The 23,420-nt window shown below is 37.7% G+C and overlaps 1 non-coding gene across 1 annotated transcript; it reads left to right on the top strand.

The window, feature by feature from the left end:
* The first annotated feature begins 1,005 nt into the window (after positions 1–1,005).
* LOC132651789 (U6 spliceosomal RNA) lies at positions 1,006–1,108 on the top strand. The gene has a single exon (XR_009589353.1). It is a non-coding gene; the product is annotated as a U6 spliceosomal RNA (small nuclear RNA).
* Positions 1,109–23,420: the final 22,312 nt, after the last annotated feature.

Below are 23,420 nucleotides of genomic sequence, written 5' to 3'. Positions count from 1 at the left end.
GACCAACTATTTGGCAGAGTTCATGGAATCTAATGAAAGAAGTAGTAAGTTCTGGAGAGGATAGGTGCTCCACAAGGAAAGCAACAGAACCAAAATATCTGAGCACAGGGGTCTTTCCTGAAACTCATACACCAATCAAGAACGATGCATGGAATATATAACCTAGAACCTCTGCAAAGATGTAGCCCATTACAGTTCAGTATCCAAGTGGGTACCATAGTAATGGGAACAGGGACTATCTCTGACATGAACAGATTGGCCTCATCTTTGATCACCTCATCCTGATGGGGGAGTAGCCATACCAGGTCACAAGAGAAAGAGAAAGTAGCCACTTCAGATGAGATATGATAGACTAGAATCAGAAGGAATGAGAGGAAGTCCTCCCCTATATATGAAGGGGCATGTGTGAAGAAGGGGAAGGGAAGGTTGGATTGGGAGGGTAGGAGTGTTATGGTGGCATACAAAGTGAATAAAGTGTAATTAATAAAAATTAAAATAAAAAAATATTAAAAATATAATTCCTTTTAGATTTATATGATGGGAGGGTAGGCTTTGAGATTGTTATGCCAAAGAAAGTGACCAAAGAGAATGGAGTCTCTGTCTCTAGGTCTCTTTCACTTTATATGTTTGTTTCTTTTTGTCTTTGCATATTTCTGAATCTGTCTCTCTAGATTTTTCTCTGTTTCTCTCAGTCTCCCTCTCTCTGCCTACCACATATGGTTAAGTATGAAAAACTTTAAGTTTTAGTGAAGGACTACAACAAGATGACTGCTTGCTGATGTGACACAATCATTGGTCTTTTTAAAAACATAAGCAATGTCCCAATTAAATGCTTTTTGTTCAAAGATTTGCCTTGATCAGGGAGGGTTTTCACAGTAAGTAATTCACTGGATATGGACATATCTGTGTATTTAACAAATAATAATGGAATCTGTGATAATGTGAAATTCACAAGTCAAGGACATGTGACTTTATTAATGACCATCTGAAGGAATTATGTGGAACTAGCTTTGGCAGCACATATACTGAAATTGTATCAATACAGGGAAGATTAGCATGCTTCATGAACAAGGATGACACGCAAATTCCTGTAGTGTTCCACTTGTTTTGTTGAAATTAAAGACAACACAAGCAAAGGAAATTGTGGAGAGAAAGAACATAGGGAAGAAAACAGGAACTACAGAGTTAAGCATAATCAATAGACTAAAAGAGATGGAAGAAAGAATCTCAGGTTTGAAAGATACAATGGAAAAATCGAGGTATCTGTCAAATAAAATATTAAAACTAAAAATATCTGACACAGAGCAGCCAAGAAATTCAAGACTTCATAAAAAGAAAAAAGAAAAAAGAAAACAAAACTTAAGGATAATAGGAATAGAGGAAAAAGAAGATTGCCTCTTCCAAGGCCCAGAAAATATTTTCAACAAAATCATGGAAAAAAATTTCCCCAAATTAAAGGAGAGGCAAATAAAAATACAAGAGGTATATGGAACACCCAATAAATTAGTCCAGAAAGGAAATTCTTCTGGCCAAAAAATTATCAAAATATTAAGTATACAGAACAAAGAAAAAAATACTAAAAGCTGCAAAGGGAAAAGGCCAAGAAACATATAATGGCAAACGCATCAAATTCACACCTGACTTGTCAATAGAGACCATGAAAGCCAGAAGGGCCTGGATGAATATAATGCAGGCCCTCAGAGAATTCAGATGTCAGCCCAGGCTACTATACCCAGCAAAACTCTCAGTCCTCACAGACAGAAAAAAGAAGATATTCAATGACAAAAACAAATTTCAACAATACCTACACACAAATCCAGCATTACAGAAGACACTAGAAGGAAAAATACAACCCAAGAAAACTAGCTTCGTTCAAGAAAACACAGGAAATAAGTAACCTCACTATAGTAAAACCAAAAGCAACCAAGCACACAAACTATCACAGCCAGCATCAAAACAAAGGCTCTAACAGCCACTTGTCATTAATCTCTTTCAAAATCACTGGACTCAATTCTCAATAAAAAGACACAGACTAATAGAATGTATGCATAAACAACACTTGGCAATCTTTTGCTTACAAGAAACATACCTAAGTCACAAATATAAACATTACCTGAGGGTAAAGGGCTGGAAGATGGCTTTCCAAGCAAATGGACCCAAGAAGCAAGCAGAAATAACCATTCTGATATCTGATAAAATAGACTTTAAACCAAATTTAATTAAAAGTGATGGACACTTCATACTCATCAAGGGAAAATTCCACCAGGAAGACACCACAATCCTGAACATCTATGTTCCAAATACAAGGGCACCCACATATGTAAAAGAAGCATTGATAACACTGAAACCACACATAGATCCCTAAACATTAATACAGGGACACTTCAACAAAGGACAGGTAAACAAAACAGAAATTAAACAAAGAAACAATGTCTCTAATGGAGGTCATGAATCAAATGAACCTAACAGATATTTAGAGAACCTTACACCCAACACAAAATAATTTACCTTCTTCTCAGCACATCATGAAACCTTCTCCAAAATAGACCATATACTTGGTCACAAAGTGAGCCTCAACAGATATAAGAAGATTGAAATACTCCCTTGTGTCTTATCTGATCACCATGAAATAAAGTTAGAACTCAACATGAACAGAAATAGAAAAAAGCCTCCACACATATGGAAAATTACTACTAAAGGAAAGCTGGGTCAGGAAAAAAATAAAGAAATAAATTAAAGTCTTCCTAAAATGAAGATGAAAATGATGTCACAATTTACCCAAATTTGTAGGACAGAATGAAAACAGTGCTGAGAGAAAAGTTCATAGCACTAAATGCCTTCAAGAAGAAATTCGAGACAGCTCATTCAAGCAATTTAATGGCTCACCTAAAAACCCTAGAAAAAGTAGAAGCAGACACACCAAAGAGTAGTAGACAGCTTGAAATAATCAAACTCAGGGGTTAAATCAATTACTTAGAAACAAATAAAACAATTCAAAGAAACACCGAAACCAAGAACTGGTTCTTTGAGAAAATCAACAAGCTCGACAAACCCTTTGCCACACTAACTAAAGGCAAAGAGACACCATCCAAATCAACAAAATCACATGAAAAGGGGGACATAACTACAGACACTGAAGAAATCCAAACAATCATTAGGACTTACTTCAAAAGTCTATATGCCACAAATTTGAAAATCTAAATGAAATGGACAATTTTCTTGATCTATTCTACTTACCAAAGCTGAATCAAGACCAGGTAAATAATTAAATAGTTGTACATCCTCTAAGGAAAAAGAAGTGGTCATTGAAAGTCTCTCATCAAAAAAAAAAAAAAAAATTAGGACCAGATGGTTTCAGCACAGAATTCTACCAGACCTTCAAGGAAGAGATAACTCTAGTTCTCTTCAGACTATTCCACAAAATAGAAACAGAAGGAACATTACCAAACTCATTCCATGAAGCCACAGTCACCTTGGTTCTTTAACCTCACAAAGACCCAACAAAGAAAGAGAATTTCAATCTCCCTTATAAACATTGATGCAAAAAATATTGAACAAAATACTTAGAAACTGAATACAAGAATACATCAAAGATATCATCCACTAGGACCAAGTAGGCTTCAGCCCAGGTATGCAAGTGTGGTTCAATATATGGAAATCCATCAATGTGATCCACCCTATATTAACTGAAAGGAAAAGATCACATGATAATATCCTTAGATATTGAAAAAGTGTTTGACAACATCTAATACCATTCACGTTTAAAGTATTAGAGAGATCAGGGACAGAAGGCACATATCTAAATATAGGAAAGGTATATACAGCAAACTTATAGCCAACATCAAAATGAATGGAGAAAAACTTAAAGCAATCCCACTGAAATCAGGGATAAGTCAAGGCTACGCACTCTCTCCATATCTCTTCAACATAGTTCTGGAACTCCTTGCTAGAGCAATAACACAGTTGAAGGAGATCAAGTGGATACATATTGGACAGGAAGAAGTCAAAGTATCACTATTTGCAGATGATATGATAGTATACCTGAAAGACCCCCAAAATTCTACTAGTGAATTTCTGAACCTGATAAACACCTTCAACAAAGTGGCTGGATAGAAAATTAACTCAAAAAAATCAGTAGCCCTTCAGTATACAAAAGACAAAAGGGCTGAGAAAGAAAAACAAAAAACAAACAAACAAACAAACACCCTTCAAAATAGCCACAAATGACATAAAACACCTTGGTGTAACCATAACCAAGGAAGTCAAAGACATGTATGAAAAAAATTTCCAGTCTCTAAAGAAAGAATTAAAAAAGATATCAGAAGATGGAAAGATCTCCCATGCTCATGGTTTGGCAGGATTAACATAGTACAAATGTCCATCTTACCAAAAGCAATCTATAGATTCAATGAAATTCCCACCAAATTACCAATACAATTCTTTACAGACCTGGAAAGAACAATTCTCAACTTTATATGGAATAACAAGAAGCCCAGAATTGCTACAACAATGCTTTACAAAAAAAAGAAAAAAAAAAAGTCTTCTGGAGGTATCTCCATCCCTGATTTAATTGAAGCTGTACTATAGAGCAACAGTAATAAAAAGTGCATGGTATTGGCACAGAAATAGAAAGATGGATCAATGAAAACAAAGAAAAGAACCAGAAATAAACTCACATACTTATGGACAACTGATGTTTGACAAAGATGCCAAAACCTTACAGTGATAAAAAGACAGCATCTTCAACAAATGGTGCTGGTCTAACTGGATGTCTAAATGTAGAAAAATGCAAATAGATCCATACTTATCATCCTGCACAAAACTAAAGTCCAAGTGGATCTAAGACCTCAACATAAAACCAGACACCTTAAATCAGTTAGAAGAAAAATTGGGGAAAACCCTAGAACTCATTGATAGAGGAGACAACTTCCTGAACAAAACACCAAGAGAACAGGCTACATCTAAGAGCAGCAATCAGTAAATGGGACCTCATGAAACTGAAAAGCTTCTGTAAAGCAAAGGACATTTTGTAATCAAAACAAAACAAATGCCTACAGATTGGGAGAGAATCTTCACCAACCCTGGATCCGACAAAGGGCTTATATCCATTCTATATAAAGAACTAAAGAAGCTGAAAAGCAACAAACCAAGTAATCCAATTAAAAAAATGGGGAACAGAGCTAAAAAGGGAATTCAAGATAGAGGAATATCGAATGTCAAATAACTCTTAAAGAAATGCTCAACCTCATTAGCCATCAGGGAAATGCAAATCAAAATGACCCTGAGATGTCACCTGACACACATCAGAATGGCCAAGGTCAAAATCTCAAGTGACAGCACATACTGAAGAGGTTATAGAGAAAGGGGAACTCTCCTCCACTGCTGGTGGGGATGTAAAATTGTACAACCACTCTGGAAATCAATCTGGCACTTTCTCAGATAACTAGGAATAATGCTTCCTCAAGATCCAGCCATACCACCCCAGCATATATACAAAAGAGACTCAAGTATACAATAAATACATTTCCTCAACCATGTTTGTAGCAGCTTTATTTGTAATAGCAAGAAGTTGGAAACAACCCAGAAGCCCCTCAAATGAAGAATGGATACAGAAATTTTTGTACATCTACACAATGGACTCAGCAATGAAAAACAAGGAAATCATGAAATTTTCAGGTAAATGGTAGGACCTCGAAAGGATCATCCTGAGTGAGCTCTCCCTGCAGCAGAAAGACACATACGGTATATGCTCACATATGATATAGGATAAACCTACTAAAATCTGTACATCCATAGAAATTAATCAAGAGGAAGGACTCTGACTAAAATGCTCAATCCCCATCCTGAAAAGCAAAGAGGATAGATATCAGAAGAAGAAGAATTTGTCATTTTCTTATCTGAATAATACTCCATTATGGAAATAGTCCACATTTTCCCTTAAGAAGATTGTCAGTCCTATTCTTTAGTCATTGGAAGTTGCTGGGAGTTAGTTATTGTATTGAATGACAAACTTTCACGATAACAATGTTCTTTTATCCTAATATTCCCTCCATCTTCTACTTTCTGGTGATTTGAATTGCAAAGTCCCCTTGAAGCCCATCTATTTACATGTGGAGTGCCCAGTGAGGAAATGTCTGGTTAGAGATTGGAGATATTGCCTTGTTAGATAATATAATTTTTCCCCCTAATTTCTTTCTCCGCCCTTTTATCTGTTGTATACAGGAGGGATACTTAATTTTTTGTGTTAATTTTTTATCCAGCCACTTCGGTGAAGGTGTTTGTCAGCTGTAGGAGTTCCCTGGTAGAATTTTTTGGTAACTCAGGTATCATATCATCTGCAAATAGAGATATTTGACTTCTTCCTTTCCTATTTGCATCCCCTTGATATCCTTCAATTGTCTTATTGCTCTAGGAAGGACTTCCAGAACTACGTTGAAGAGATAAAAAGAGAGTGAGCAGCCTTGCCTTGTCCCTGATTTCAGTGAAATTGCTTTAATATTCTCTCTGTTTAGTTTGATGTTGGCTATAGACTCCGTGTATATTGTCTTTAGTGTATTTAGATATGTACCTTGTATCCCTGCTCTCTCTAATACTTTAAATATGAATGAATGCTGGATTTTGTAAATTATTTTTCAGAATCTAAGGAAATCATCAAGTGTTTTTTTTTTCTTTCATTTTTTTAATACGATGCATCACATTGATGTATTTCTGTATATTATTCCACCCCTACATACCTGGGATGGAGCCTACTTGGTCTTAGTGGATGATATCTTTGATGTTTTCTTGTACTCGGTCAAAGACATAAAGTACCTTGGTATGACCCTAACCAAGCAAGACAAAGACTTGTATGACAAAAAAATTCACCTCACTAAAGAAAGAAGATATCAGAAGATTGAAAGATCTATTCTCATGGCTTGGCAGGATTAAAATTGTAAAAATGGTCATCTTAACAAAAGCAATCTACATTTTCAATGCAATACCCATCAAATTACCAACACAATTCTTTACAGAACTTGAAAGAAAAATTTTCAAATTCATATTTTAGAAATCCAGAATTGCTGAAACAATCCACTAAAAGAAAAGATCTTCTGGAGGTAGCTCCATCCCTGATCTCAAGCTTTAGTATAGAGCAAAAGTAAGAAAAACTACCTGGTACTGGCATAATAACAGAATGGTTGATCAATGGAAGCAAATAGAGGACTCAAAACTAAACCCACACACTTCTGACTTTTGACAAAGTTGCCAAAAACATGTAATGGAAAAAATATAGCATCTTCAACAAATGGTGCTGGTCTAACTGGATGTCTAACTACATGTAGAAAAATGCAAATAGATCCATACAGCCTGCACAAAACAGTCCAAGTAGATCAAAGACCTCAATATAAAATAAGGCTCATTAAGTAGATTAGAAGAAAAAGTGGGGAAGAGCCTTGAACTCATTGGCAGAGGAGACAACTTCTTGAATGGAATACCAAGATCACAGAGTCTAAGAGCAACTCTCAATATATGGGTGCACATGAAAGCTTCTGTAAAGCAAAGGACACTGTCATCAAAACAAAGAGACTGCCTACAGATTGGGAAAGAACCTTCACCAACCCTTTATCTGACAGAGGACTCATATCAAGTATATATAAAAAACTAAAGAAGCTGAAAAGCAGCAAACCAAATAATCCACTTAAAAATGGGGAACAGAGCTAAACAGACAACTCTCTGTAGAGGAATATCGAAAGGCAGAGAAGGTGGGCTGGCTTTCCCCAGGGTCAGATGATTGTTCAAGGTTCCTGAATAAACTGCACTGAAAAAAAAAAAAGAAATGCTCAACCTCATTATCCATTAGGGAAATTCAAATAAAAACAACCCTGAGATTTCACCTTACACCCATCAGAATGGCCAAGATGACAAACTCAAGGGACAACACATGCTGGAGAGGTTGTGGAGAAATGGAAACCCTTCTCCACTGCTGGTGGGAATGTAAACTTGTACTACAAGTAGCACTGCCTCAAGATTCAGCTATAACATTCCTAGGCATATACCCAAGAGAGTCTCAAGGACACAATAGGACATTTGCTCAACCATGTTTGTAGCAGCTTTATTTGTAATAGCCAGGAACTGGAAAAAATCCAGATGCCCCCAGACTGAAGAATGGATAAAGAAATTGTGGTATATCTACACAATAGAATATTACTCAGCAATACAAAACAAGGAAATCATCAAATTTGCAGGTAAATGGTGAGAATTGGAAAATATCATCCTGAGTGAGCTATTCCAGAAGCAGAAAGACACATATGGTATATACTCACTAACACATATATAAGATAAACCTAATAAAATCTATACACATAAAGAAACTAATCAAGCAGGAGGACTCTGGCTAAAATGCTTAATCCCCATTCTGAAAGTTAAAGAGGATGGTCATCAGAAGAAGGAGAAAAAAGGTTACAAGTTAGGAGCCTGCTACAGTGGGCATCTGAAAGGCTCTGCCCTGCAAACTGTCAAAGCAGATGCTGAGATTTGTAGCCAACTGTTGAGCAGAGTGCCTGGAATCTAATAAAAGAATTGGGAAATAGTAAGATCTGGAAAGGACAGGAGCTCTACAAGGAAAGCAACAGAACCAAAAAATCTGAGCACAGGTGTCTTTCCTGAGACTCATACTCCAAAGAAAAACCATGCATGGAGATAACCTAGAACCCCTGCACAGATGAAGCCCATGGCAGTTCAGTGTCCAAGGGGATTCCATAGTAATGTGATGAGGGACTGCCTCTGACATAAAAAGATTAGCCTGCTCTTTGATCACCTCATCCTGAGGGGCGAGCAGCCTTCCTAGGCCACAGAGGAAGAGGATGTAGCCACTCCTGCTGATATTTGATAGACTAGGAACAAAAGTAAGCAGAGGAAGTTGACACCTAACAGTGGACTTTGGGAGGGCCATGCATGGAGAAGGAATAGGGAAGGTGGGATGGGTAGGGAAAGATGGAGGTGTTTGTTGGGGAATACAAAGTGAATAAAGTTTAATTAAGAAAAATTAAAATAAAAAATATTGAAAAAATAATTCTTTTTGGATTTATTATAGGAGGCTGTCCTTTGAGATTGATATGCCAATGAAAGTGACCAGACAGAATGGAGTCTTTGTCTCTCAGTCTCTGTGACTTTGTTTCAGTTGGTCTAGGTCTCTATTTCTGAATCTGTCTCTCTAGCTCTTTCTCCCTCTATATATGTCAGTCTCCCTCTCTCTGCCTGCCACTTCTGGTTCAGTATAAAAAGCTCTCAGTTCTGGTGAAGGACTAAAACAAGATGAGAGCTTGCTGACTTGACATCCTGAAGGGTTTCTGTAAAAATATAAGCTAGGTCCCAATTAAACTCTTTTTGTTCAAAGATTTGCCTTGGCTAGGGAATGTTTTCCCAGTAAGTAATTCACTGACTGAGGACATATCTTTGCATTTATCAAATAATAATGGAATCTGTGATAATGTGAAAGTCACATGTCAGGGACAAGTGACATTATTAATTCCACTTGAAAAATATGTGAGCCTTTTTCTGAACTAAGAGTCTTGGACATAGAAACTCTAATATCTGTGTTGTGTGCTTTAGGCTGCCCAGATTGAGACATGTAGGGCTGAACACCCTGTCTCTGTAGCATGCTGCCCTTTTAATAACTGGTCCTGAAACACTTCCTGGCTTTCACCTGTTTCAGGACATCATTCTCCCTCTCAGCCAATTAGCACCTGAGAGAATCTTGAGTTTTTCATGGAGATGCCACCTGAGCTCATGGGGTTTGAGGTAGCTGGCCAACCACTAGTTCAGGGCTAGGAATCTCTGCAATATAATGAGATCTTGGAAAGCATGCCTTACAAAGTCAAATCTGCCTTCTTTAGTGAAAAATTTTCTTCATCTTAAAAAGTCATTTTAAAAGTTGTCAACATATTTTTATTGATTATGTGATGTTGTAGGAGACTATTAATATTTACTATTGGTTTATCTTCTAATAAAGCTTGTTATTAATCTTAAACAGCTGTTTAACCAAATCACCACACAGAGACTGGGTTTTTAGTTAACCTAGAACACAATGCTGAGCAATATTTAATCCCTCCTAAGCCTCCAAGCCCTAAATTTCCTAACATTTAGATTTCCTACATTATACTTGCTTTTTGTGAAATCTTAGGTCTGGTTCATGCTCCAAGTCCTCCAAGATCTCCCTCCCACTCTCTCTCCTTCTCACTTTCCTCTTGGACCTTCTCCTCCTTCTCCTCTTACTCCTCTCCTGCATTCTGACTCCTCCCCTCTTTGCTGTCCTCTGGCTCCTCTCTGCTCAACATTCTGTCTAGTTGCTTTATTTTGTTCCTGTTTACACAAGAGTTGAGACAGGATGCTTAGAATGAGTATCACAATACAATATCCAAATTGAAACCAAAGAGTTGGGGGTGCATTGGGGAGAAATCAGCATCGGAATGAACAAGGTTAAGGTCTATACATTAAAACAAACAAACAAACAAACAAACAAACAAAAAACATTATACCAAGAATGTGGGAATTTGGTATACTATACAGGAAACACTTTTTCCATTGCTCCCAATTTCAAATTCTCACCCATGTATTACACTAATATTTTTTTAAAATACACCAGTTCAAGTATGTGTTATCCATATACCCACTGGAACATGATCAGAGTCTCAGTGCCAAGTCCCTTAAAACTGAGTTCATGCTTGCAGAATCGTGGCACCACCCCCAAGAAGAAGTCATCAGTCCTGAAGAGATCTATATTTCATAACCTTGATCACAGTTTTCCTTATCCATTTATTTATTGTGATTTATTTACACCATATCCCCTCTACTGCCCCCTCACTCATCTATTTCCAGTCCCGCCTAGCCTCCTTCTACCCCTTTGCAATTTCTAAAATTCTCCTGATAGTGGAGGTCCTCTTCAACCTCCTAATTGACCCTAGCTTATCAGGTATCACCCAGGCTGCCTGCATCATCTTTCTCTGCAGGCTGATTCTCAGGGCATTGTTCTCCTTTTGTCCTTAATTTTCTGTATTTATGACAATCATCCTTCCTCCATTCCTATAGGATTTACAGAGCACTGAGGAGAGGGAGAATTTCATAGGGAAATCCCATTAAGATCTAGGTGTGTTAAGGCCTCTCTCTGCATAATATTGGACTGTGGGTCTCTGTATGCAATCTGATTTGATGCAGAAGGAAGCATCTCTGCATACCCAAAAACATGGCAATAATCAATCAGTTGAGGTCAGAGAGCTGTATATTTTTAATAACAACAGCCTGGTTTGCTTGAAATTTTCCTTAGGATGCCCTTGCCCAGCAGTTCAATTCACTGCCACCCAATTTCCCTAGTAGAAGACTGGTTTAGTCACAATTAGATGGCCTCTTGAAACTTCATCCCCCACTCTTAGGAACACATGCCATATTTGTCTTTCTGCATTTTAGTTACCTTATCCAGGATGATTTTTCCCAGTTCCATCTATTTGCCTGAAAATATGATGTCATTTTCTTAACTAAATAATACTTCATGTTGGAAATATTCCACAATTTCTTCAAAGGATATTGTCAGTCCTGATCTTTAGTTCTTGCAAGTTGCTGGGACTTTAATCATTGCATTGGATGACGAACTATCAGGATAACTATGTTATTTTAGCCTAGAAGTCCCTAGGAAGGTGTGCTTTGAGGTTGATATGCCAATGTAAGTGACCAGTCAGAAAGGGTTTCTGTCTCTTTGTCTCTGTCATTTTATATATTTGTTTCTGTATGTCTTTGTTTCTCTATTTCTTAATCTGTCTCTCTAGCTCTTTCTCTCTCTGTTTCTCTCAGTCTCCCTTTCTCTGCCTGCTGCTGGTGGTTCAGTAGGAAAAGCTCTCAGTTCTGCTGAAGGACATCAACAAGTTTTCTGCTTGCTGATGTGGCATCATGGATAATCTCTGTAAAAATATAAGCAATGTCCCAATTAAATGCTTTTTGTTCAGAGTTGCCTTTGTCATGGAACATTTTTCCCAGTAAGTAATTCACTGACTGAGAACATATCTGTGCATTTAATAAATAATAATGGAATCTCTGATGATGGAAAACTCACATGTCAAGGACATAGGACTTTATTAATGAAAACTTGAAAGAAATGTGGGACAGATTAACTGAACTAAGGATCTTGGACACAGGAACTGTCATCTCTGGGTTGTGTCCTTTCACCTGTCAAGATTGAGGTATGAAGCGCTGCTCAGCCTTTCTCTCAAGCAGGCTATACACCTGGCCCTTTTAATAACTGGCTCTGGAAACTCTGTCTGGCTTTCACCTATTTCATGACATCATTTTCCCTCTCAGCCAATCAGCACCTTGCCCTTGTGATGTGAAAAGAGATGTGGAAAAAGAACTTACATGTTAACCTTAAGAAAAAAGTTGTCATTTTGAATCTTGTAACTCAAAGTCTTTAAATGAAAATGAAGCAAAGAAACAAGAAAATTTTAAGTTTTGGGTCAGTTGTTAACCTAAAACAAGCAAAGCCCAGTTGGTTGTTTTTTGGAATTTAGTTGATGTTTTAGTGAATTGGTGGACCCTAATAAGAAAGAGCTGACAAGTATCTTACATCCAGAGAGCTTTAAATTTTAGCTGTTATTAGATTGATATTTATTAGATTGATATTTTATTAGATTGATATATTTATCAATCTAATTTCCGTTGTCTATAAATTTAGTATTCCATTCCTTGGTTGTTTTCCCATTTTCTCCTTGCACTTTCTTGGAGAAGTCCTCCAGAAAAGCCACCACCATGAAATATATTGCAAACAGATCCATGACTATGACAAACAAAACAAAGTCAAAGTGGATTAAAACACTCTATGTCATGGCATTTATTTTTAATTTTAAATGCAGTTTTAAGCCAAGCTCTATCTAGAGGTCTGTGTGCCTTCATTTCCTTTCTTTCCAGATATGGCTGCTGAGTTTAGCTAAGCTGAGCCAGCCAAAGTATAAGGGAACCATGCTTGTGTATCCTCCTGTTAGAATGTAGCCGCAGCCAGTTTTGTTATGTTAAGTCTCAGGTCTGTCCACAATAGGCTGTCTTTTGCTTTAGGGCCTGTTTAAGAGTCTTTTATTATAGAAACAGTAATTGACCTGGGAGTTTTTAGTTTTAAGTTAGGGTTATTGGGCTTGTATTACTGTGAGCTTATTCCCCCCACCAAATTAGTTAAAGTAGGAATTAAGGGCTGTGGAAACTCAGATTTATTGTACAGTTAGATTAGCTGTGTGCCATTTGTTGATAGTTATTAATATTAACTATTGAAATATCTTTTAGTTAAGCAGCAGTTATTCCTAAACCACCTGTATTCCCAAATCACAACACAGACACTGGGATTTATTTAATTAACCTAGAACACAATGCTGGGCAATATTTATTCCATCCTAAATCTCCAAGACAGCATAGATTCCTACCTTTCAGATTTCACTCATTTTATGTGCTTTATCATATCTTATGTATGGTCCATCTCTCCACGTGGATCTAGGACCTCTCCTCCTTATTCTCCACCTCTTCTCCCCTGCTTCCTTACTCTTCCTTCCACTATGGACCAGGATGACCCACCCTATTCTCTGCATTGCTCAGCATTGTAGCTGGTTGTTTTATTGACGATACAGAGAATGTTGTAATTGACTATTAATATTTACTATGGGTTTATCTTCTAACAAATCTTGCTGTTAATTTTAAACAGCTGTTTAACCAAATCACCACACAGAGACTGGGTTTTTAGTTAACCTAGAACACAATGCTGGGCAATATTTACTCCCTCCTAAACCTCCAAGCCCTCAGTTTCCTAACATTTAGATTTTCCGCATTTTACTTGCTTTTTGTGAAATCTTAGGTCTGGTTCATTCTCCATGTCTTCCAAGCTCTCTCCTTCAGCTCTGCTCTCCTCACTCTCTTCTCACCCCTTCTCCTCCCACTCCTTTCCTGCTCTCTAGCTCCTCCCCTCTTTCCTGTCCTCTGGTTCCTCCCATTGCACAACATTGTATCTACTTGCTTTATTTTGTCCTGTTTACACAAGAGTTGAGACAGGATGCTTATAGTGAGTATCACAACGCAATATCTGGATTGAAACCAGAGAGTGGAGGAAGAAATCAGCATTTGAATTAACAAGGGTAAGGTATTACATTTTAAAAGAACATTATACCAACAAGAGAACAAATGGTGGCATGTTTACACAAACTTGAGACAAGTGATACATAGAATAAGCATCACAGTGCAGAGAATGGGGGACAGACATCAGCATTTGAACAAACAACGGTAAATTTTATACATTCCAAAAGAACATTGTACCAACAATTTATTTACATATATATAGTACACATAATATTCTGCCTGCATGCCACAGGTTGTGACCCACCCTGTGGTTGCTGGGAATTGAAGAAGTATTTCTATAACAGTAAACAATGCTCTTAACCTCTCAGTTGCTTCTCCAGCCCTGGTCCCAAATTTCTCTAGTTCAAATTGCTTAAATTTTCATTGTCATAATAGCATTGTGATATCATAATAAGACTGTGATGTTATAATACCATGGTGAAATCATAATACCATTGTGTTGTCATAATACCATTGTAAAATCATAAAACCATTGGATGTCATGAAACTAATGCAATGACATAATACCATTGTGATGTCATAATTCCACTGTGATATCATACCACAATCATGTCTAAATAGCATAATGCTGTCATAATAGCATTGGGATGTCATGATGAATATTGATGTCATAATGCCATTGTGATATCATTATACATACTGATGACATAACAGCATTGTGATTTCATAATAGCAATGTGATGTCAAAATAGCATTGTAATGTCATATCATTGTAAATTAATAACACCATTGTGTAGTCATAATACCATTGTGATGCCATATCTTTTTTTTTTTGAGGTCATAAGAGCATTGTGATATCATCATAACATTTTGATGTCCTAATAGAATTGCAAAGCCACACCAAAATTATGACATCATAATACAATTGGGATGTAATAATACCATGGGGATCTCATTATACTGTGAGTCATAATACCATTGAAATGTCATAATAGCACTGTGAAGTCATGAGACCATTTTGATATCATAAAAGCATTGTGATGTAATAATACCATTTTGAGGTCATAATACCATTTTAATTTCAAAATTCCATTGTGATATTTTTCCATATGAGGTCATAATTGCATTGTGATATCATAATAGCACTGTGATGTCATAGTAGAATTGTGATCTGATAACTCCATTGTGATGTCATGAAACCATTGTAACTAAATGATGGTATTGTGGTATCATCATAGTTTTGGGATGTCATCATAGTTTTGGGGTGTCATAATAGCATTGTGATAAGATAATACCATTGTGAATTCAGAATGCCATTGGGATCTCATAATACCTTTGGGATCTTGTAACACCATTGGGATATCATACAATTGTGATATTATAATATTATTGGGTATTATATGAGATTAGGTTCAGAAGGAAGGAGTGGGGGACCTCCACTATCAGTGGACTTGGGGAGGGGCATGCTTGAAAGAGAGGGAGGGAAGGTGGGATTTAGGAGGGGAGGAAAGAGGGGATTATGGGGGGATACAAACTGAATAAACTGTAACTAATAAAAGTTAAAAATGAAGACATAAGGGTCATCAAATAATGGTAGCAATTCATCAAGACTCTAAAAAGAAAAATAAAAGGCAGTCTACAACAAATAATTAAATATTTATCTAGGAGTACATTTGTAAAAAGACTTCTTGGTTATGGAAATTTTAGTGACATAATTAAAAATAAAAATATTAGAAATTAAAAGAATGGGGAACAGAGCTAAACAGAGAATTCTAGATAAAGGAATATCGAATGGCAGAGAAACACTTAAAGAAATGCTCAATGTCTTTAGCCATTAGGAAAATGCATATCAAAATGACCCTGAGATTTCACCTTATGCCCATCAGAATGGCTAATATAAAAATCTCAAGTGACAACACATGCTGGAGAGATTGTGGAGAAAGGAAAACCCTCCTCCACTGCTGGTGGGAATGTAAACTTGTACAACCACTCTGGAAATAAATCTTGTGCTTTCTTAGACAACTAGGAATAGCACTTGCTCATGATTCAGCTATCCAGCTCTAGGCATATATCAAAAAGAGACTCAAGGACACAATAACAACATTTGCTCAACCATGTTTCTAAACAGCTTTATTTGTAATATCCAGAATCTGGAAACAACCCAGATGCCCCCAATTGAAAAATGGATACAGAAATTGTGGTACATCTACACAATGGAATATTACTCAGCAATAAAAAAGAAAGGAAATACTGTAAGTTGCAAATAAGTGGTGGGAATTGGAAAGGATCATCCTGAGTGAGCTATCCCAGAAGCAGAAAGACATACAGGATATATACTTACTCATACAGACAAACATTATAGGATAAACATACTGAAATCTGTACACCTAAGTAAACTAATCAAGAGGGAGGACTCTGGCTAAAATGCTCAATTCCCATCCTGGGAGGCAAAGAGGATGGACATCTGAAGAAGAAGAAAAGAGCAAAGAAGTTAGGAGCCTGTCACAAAGGGCCTCTGAAAGGCTCTGCCCTGCAGACTATCAAAGCAGATGCTGACACTAATGGCCAAATGTTTGACAAGTGTATGGAATCTAATTAAAGAAGTGGGAAATAGTAAGATATGGGGAGGACAGAAACTCCACAAGGAGAGCAAAAGAACCAAAAAATCTGAGCACAGGGGTCTTTCCTGAGACTCATACTCCAAACAAAAACCATGCATGGAGATAATCTAGAACCCCTGCACAGATGTAGCCCATGGAATTTCAGTATCCAAGGTGCTTCCATAGTAGTGGGAACAGGGACTGCTTCTGACATGAACTGATTAGCCTGCTCTTTTATTACCTTTCCCTGAGAGGTAATCAGCCTAACCAGGCCACAGAAGATGACAATGAAACCAGTCCTGCTGAGATATGATAAACTAGGTTCAGAAAGAAGGAAAAGAACTCCCCTATCAGTGGACTTGAAGAGGGGCATGTGTGCAGATGGGGAAGGGAAGGTGGTACTGCGAGGGGAGGAGAGAGGAGTTTATGGGGGAGACAAAGTGAATACACTGTAATTAATAAAAATTAAAATTAAAAAAAAATGTGACAATTTTCCTGATGGGGCAGTCCTTCTCTGGCTTCTATCTGACCATAGCTTATCAGTTCTCACCAAGGCTGACTGCATCATCTTTCTCCGTGTCCTGATTCTCATGACATTGTTCTCCATATGTCCTCAATTACCTCCACTTATGACACTCTATAATTCCTCTCCTACAGACTTCCCAGAACTCTGAGTGGAGGGAGAATTTCATAGAGAAATCCCATTTTGAGCTGGCTGTTTTAAAGTCTTTCTCTGCATAATATTAGACTGTGGGTCTTTATATGCAATCACATTTGATGCAGAAGGAAGTGTCTCTGTGGATAAAGGAACATGGCACTGATCTATCAGGTGAGGAGTAACATATTTAAATAACAATACCCAGGGTTGCTTGAAATTTCCCATAAGATACCTTGACCCAAAAACTCAACTCACTGCTATCCTATTCCCCTAGTGGAAGACTAGTTTATTCAGAATAAATAGCCTTTTGAAACTTTATCCACCATAATTTGGAGACCTCCTAATTAGTAAATACATACCATATTTGTCTTTTTGCATTTTAGTTACTTCAACCGGGATGATAATTTCTGTTTATTTTTTTTTGTTTTTTTTTTTTTTTTGTTTTTTTTTGCCTGAAAAAATCATGATATCATTATCTTAGCTTAAGAACATTCCATTATGGAAATGTTCCATGTTTTCCCAAAAGGAATTTTTCAGTCCTGTTCTTTAGTCTTTAGAAGTTGCTGGGACTTTAATCATTGTACTATATTACAAACTATCAGGATAACTATATTCTTTTAGTATATAAACCCCTCCATCTTCTACTTCCTGATGATTTGAATTGCAATGTTTCCCTGAATCTTATTTATTTATATGTGGAGTCCCCATTGAGTAAATGTCTAGGAAGTGTTAGGATATATGGACTTGTGGGATAATATAATTCCTGAAATTATATTATAGGAAGGTATGCCTTGAGGATGATATGCCAATGAATGTGAGCAGACAGAATGGAGTCTCTCTCTCTGTCTGTCTCTGTCAATTTATATATTTTTTGTCAGTCTTTGTCTATGTATGAATGTGTTTTTCTAGCTCTTTCGGTCTGTGTCACCTTCTCTCTGCCTACCCCTTGTGGTTAAGTATGAAAAGCTCTCAGTTCGGCTAAAGGACTAGAACAAGATGACTGCTTGCTGATGTGACATTATTCCCCAGAAAAATATGAGCAAGGTCCCAATAAAACCCTTTTTATTCAAAGAGTTGCCTTGGTCAGGGAGCATTTTTCAAGGCAGAACTTCCAGACTGAGGACATATCTGTGTGATAGTGACCAGAGAAAATGGAGTCTCTGTCTCTCAGTCTTTATCACTTTATATCATTGTTTCTTTTGGTCTTCGTCTCTCTATTTCTGAATCTGTCTCTGTAGTTCTTTCTCTGTCCATCTTTCTCAGTCTCCCTTTTTCTACCTGCTGCTTGGGGTTCAGTGTGAAAAGCTCTCAGTTCTGCTGAAGGTCTACATCAAGATGACTGCTTGCTGACCTTACATGGTGGATGGTCTCTGTAAAAATCTAAACAAGTAGCTAATTAACCTTTTTGCTCAGAGACTTGCCTTGGTCAGGGAGCATTTTCACAGTAGGTAATTAACTGATGGAGGACATATCTATGCATTTAACAAATAAAAGTGTTGTCTGTGATAATATGAAACTCACATATCAAAGACACATGACATTATTAATGATCATTTGAAAAAATTATGTGACACTTTTCTTGAACTAAGAGTCTGAGACACAGACTCTTAGTTACACAGAAAGTGTAATATCTGGGTTCTGTGCTTTCAGCTGCCACTATTGAGGCATGTAGGAATGCTCAAATAGGCTGTCCACTTGGTCCTTTTAATAACTGGCTCCTGAAACTGTTATTGGCTTTCATGACATTATTCTCCCTCTCAGCCAACCAGCACTTAAGAGAACCTTGAGGCTTCCATGGAGATGAGTACATAAACTTTCCTTAGTTTCAAGTATCTCTGATCCTGTGTACATGTGACTTTTTCTTGTGAAACCCAACAAGCCTTTATCTCATCACTGAAATCACATCCCACACCTTTACTTCTTTTTACCTCTCTGACAATGTCAGGTAGGAAATGAAACATTAATGTTTATTTAACTATATTTTTCATAAGTAGGGAAGCTTCAAAGTGATGTGGGATTAAGAGGAATGTACCAAATGACAAGGTAGTCTCCTACTGTGGTCTTGGAACTGAAATTTCCTAGGTTGTAACTTTGAACTGAGCACTTACTTGTGTACTCACTCAATGTACCTTCACATTCTTATTTATATAATAGGCTGGCAGTGTCTAGAGTTTCCTGTGGTATTGAGTCTTTAAGAGCAGGAAAAAGAGAAAGAAAGCAGATAATTCCTGGGAGTGGTTTGGCTGAAAGAGAGAAAGATCAATGCATGTAAAAGGAGAACTGAGGGGCAATAAACTAATTGACAGCTGGTGCTGTTCCACAGTAGTGTTGCCAACTTTCTATTATCATGTTTGCCTTGTATAATCTGGCTGGATTTGCAGATGTAGCCTACTCAGTGGTCAGTGAGGAACCCTCCTCATCCTGGGCTTTACAGTTAAAACTGAGCCTGTCTTATATTCATAGGACAAAAGAGCATCTGGGATTTTTTGCTGTGTTCCTCGAGACAAACCCTCTTAAGGTAGTGTTAGTGCCAGAAGTACTTGTTGAGAGGTGCCACATGACCTCAGGGGGTCTGAAGTAGCAGGTAACCACCAGTTCATGGCTAGGATTATCTGCTACATATTGAGTTCCTGGAAAGCATGTCTGACAAATTAAATCTCTGCCCTCCTTTAGCAGACTCTATTATCCATGATAAGTCATTGTAAAAGTTCTCAACATAATATTTTTATTGATTATGTGGTAATTTCATAGAACATTCATTACACTCCTTTTCCATTGCTCCCAGGTTCAAATTTCTACCCACCATGTGTCACACAAATTTTCTCTTAAAATACATTAATTAAAGTATGTGTTGTTCATATACTCATTGAAACATGATCAGAGCCTCAGTGCCAAATCCTTAAATAAAACTGAGCTCATCCTTGCTGCCACTTTTGTACCATCACCAAGAAGAAGCGATCAGTCCTGAAGATCTCTATAATTTTTCACCACCACAATCAGTCATAATACAATTGTTATGTCATAATAGCAGTGAGATGTCATAATACAACTGTTAATTAATAATACCATTGTGATATCATCAAAGATTTGAGATGTCCTAATATCATTTTAAAATCATACCATAGTGAAGTCATAATAGCATCATAATGTCATAATTCCATTGTGATGTCATAACACAATTATGCTGTAAGAGCATTGTGATGTCATCATAGCTATGTGATGTCATAATAGCACTGTCAGTTCATATCATTGTGCTGTCATAATAACATTGTGATGTATTCAGAATATTATGATGTCATAATAACATTGTGATGTCATCATAGCATTGTTAACTCATAGCACCATTGGCATGTGGCATTGTAATGCCATAACACCATTGAGGTGTCATAATACGATTGTGATGTTATAATACCATTGTGATGAAATATTTGCCTTGTGATCTCATCATATCACTCAGATGTCATAATAGCATTGGGATCTCATAAGAGAATTTATAGTCAATGACAAGATGGCAGTGCCAGGGAACAGAGCACCTGAGGAGGAGGACAACATTTCCTGTACAGCTACCAAGAGACTGAACTCTGGGCCCTAAAACAACAGCAATCGTGTTTTCCAGGTGAGAGGAAACCCCCACGGCATGGGAATCAGTTGAGACCACTCTCAGGTCACCAGCCAGAACCCAGAAGAGATCCCGGGTTGCTCAGACACTTGGTCCCCAGACCAGAGCTACAGGCCTTCCAGTCCTGATCATATTCCCAGGCTGATCTGTGGGCACAAAAACAACATAGACCAGGAGTCCCTGTCCTGAGAGAATCCACAGGAAAGGACGGAAATGGTTCTGACTTGGGTCACCTCGTCTTTCCCTGGAAAATGTCTCACAGACTGGTGAGTCATAGAAGCCATCTCTGAGTTGTGCTCCAAACACAGGCACAGTTTCTGTGCTCCAGCTATCTGGCACAGACTGAGCTGTGTGTCCCAGGGAAAAAAGAGACTGGTAGTCCCTGTTGAAAGAGAATCCACAGGGAAGGAAGGAAACTGTACTGACTTAAACCACCCAGTCCTTTCCTGGAAAAAGTCTCACAGACCAGAGGGTCCAAGTGGCCGTCACTGCACTGGGCTCCAGCAGCAGGCACAAACAGTCGCTTCACACCAGTTCTCCAACTGTGTGCCCCAGGGCAACAGAGACTGGGAGTCACTGTCACGAGAAATCCTCACAGGGAACTAAGCAAAGAGGACAGACTTAGGCCACCAGTATTATCCCTGGAATAGGTCACACAGACTGGCCCAACCCAGGGACCTGCTGTGCACCAGATAGCCTGCTGTTACCAGGAAAGCTGTTCCCACCCACCACAGATTACCGCTTAGGACTGGGACACAGAGCTCCAAACTCAGACCTACAAAAGCCCAGAATCCCCAAGATCAACCCACAGATAAGGCTCCAAGGGGCAATTAGTTATCCCTAACAAAACTGATCAAACCACGGGACACACAGTTCATAGCAGCAGATCATTAAATTTACAGCAAAACCCCAGAAGAAGGGCAGCTGTTTTCAGGACATCCATGGGTAAGAGGAGAATCCTCTGGACTAAAAAAAGACCACAGTTACCACTCAGGTCTCTATCCCTGAGGGGAGCAGTGGCAACTCCTGAAAAACGACAGCCATCCAGTGACTATGCACAAAAAGCTGAGAAGACTTTCTTCAAGAAAAAAACAGCTTTCTGCCAAGGGGATTCCTCCACCACAAGATCCACAGGAACCACCAGAAACTAACACCAAACATCTAAGCCCAATGGGTAGCCCAATGGGTAGAGGCCAGTGTAAAAGCTCAACCAACAAAAAGACAGAGTAATATGTCATCTCCATAACCGAGTTATCAAAGGGCAAGTAGACAAGGGAGCCCCAGCATAACTGAAATCCAAGAAGATGACCTAATAACTATACTCATAAAGATGATAACAGAGGAAACAAATAAAAAACGTAAAGAACCAGAGGAAGATAAACTAAAACAGAATATGGCCAGCTGTAAAGAAATAGAGGAAGTTACAGCCAAACAGTTTGTGGGATTTAGAAGGGAAATGCTTAAATCACTGAATGAAATAAAAGAAATAGAGTTTTCCTCAAACAAATATTTGAAAGAATTAACGGAAAAACAGGAAAATACAGTGAGACAGGGGAAGGAAATCAACAAAATAGCTCAAGATCTGAAGATAGAATTGGAAAACTTAAAGAAAACACAAATGGAGGAAATTGTGGAGAAAAAGAACTTAGGGAAGAAAACAGGAACTACAGAGGTGAGCATAACCAATAGACTACAAGAGATGGAAGAAAGAATCTCAGGTGTGGAAGATACAATGGAAGAAATAGATGTATCTGTAAAAGAAAATGTTAAATCTAAAAAATTCCTGACACAGACTTTCCAAGAAATTCAAGACAAAATAGAAAGACAAAACCAAAGAATAATAGGAATAGAGGAAAAAGAAAATTCCCTGCACAAAGGCACAGAAAATATTTTCAACAAAATCATTGAAGAAAATTTCCCCAACTTAAAGGAGAGGCCAATAAGAATACAAGAGGCCTACAGAAAACTGAATAAATTAGACTAGAAAAGAAAATCCTCCCACCACATGATAATAAAAATCGTAATTATACAGAACAAAGAAAAAATACTAAGAGTTGCAAGGGAAAAAGGCCAAGTAAGATATAATGGCATAACCATTAGAATCACACATGACATTTCAACAGAATCTATGAAAGCCAGAAGGGCCTGGACAGATATCAGGCAGACCCTAAGAAAACACAGATGTCAGCCCAGGCTACTATACCCGGCAAAATTCTCAGTGCTCATAGATGGAGAAAACAAGATATTCAATAAAAAAAAAAAAATACAAATTTCAACAATACCTATGCACAAATCCAGCATTACAGAAGACACTAGAAGGGAAAATACAACCCAAGAAAACTATCTACTTTCAAGAAAATAGAAGACATAATTAACCTCACTAAGGTAAAACAAAAAGCAACCAAGCACACAACCTTATGACTGCGGCCAACATCAAAATCAAAGGATCTAACAGCCACTGGTCATTAAT

This window comes from Meriones unguiculatus (assembly GCF_030254825.1).
Source record: "Meriones unguiculatus strain TT.TT164.6M chromosome Y unlocalized genomic scaffold, Bangor_MerUng_6.1 ChrY_unordered_Scaffold_25, whole genome shotgun sequence".
NCBI lineage: Eukaryota > Metazoa > Chordata > Mammalia > Rodentia > Muridae > Meriones > Meriones unguiculatus.
This window is presented reverse-complemented; position numbering and strand designations above follow the sequence as displayed.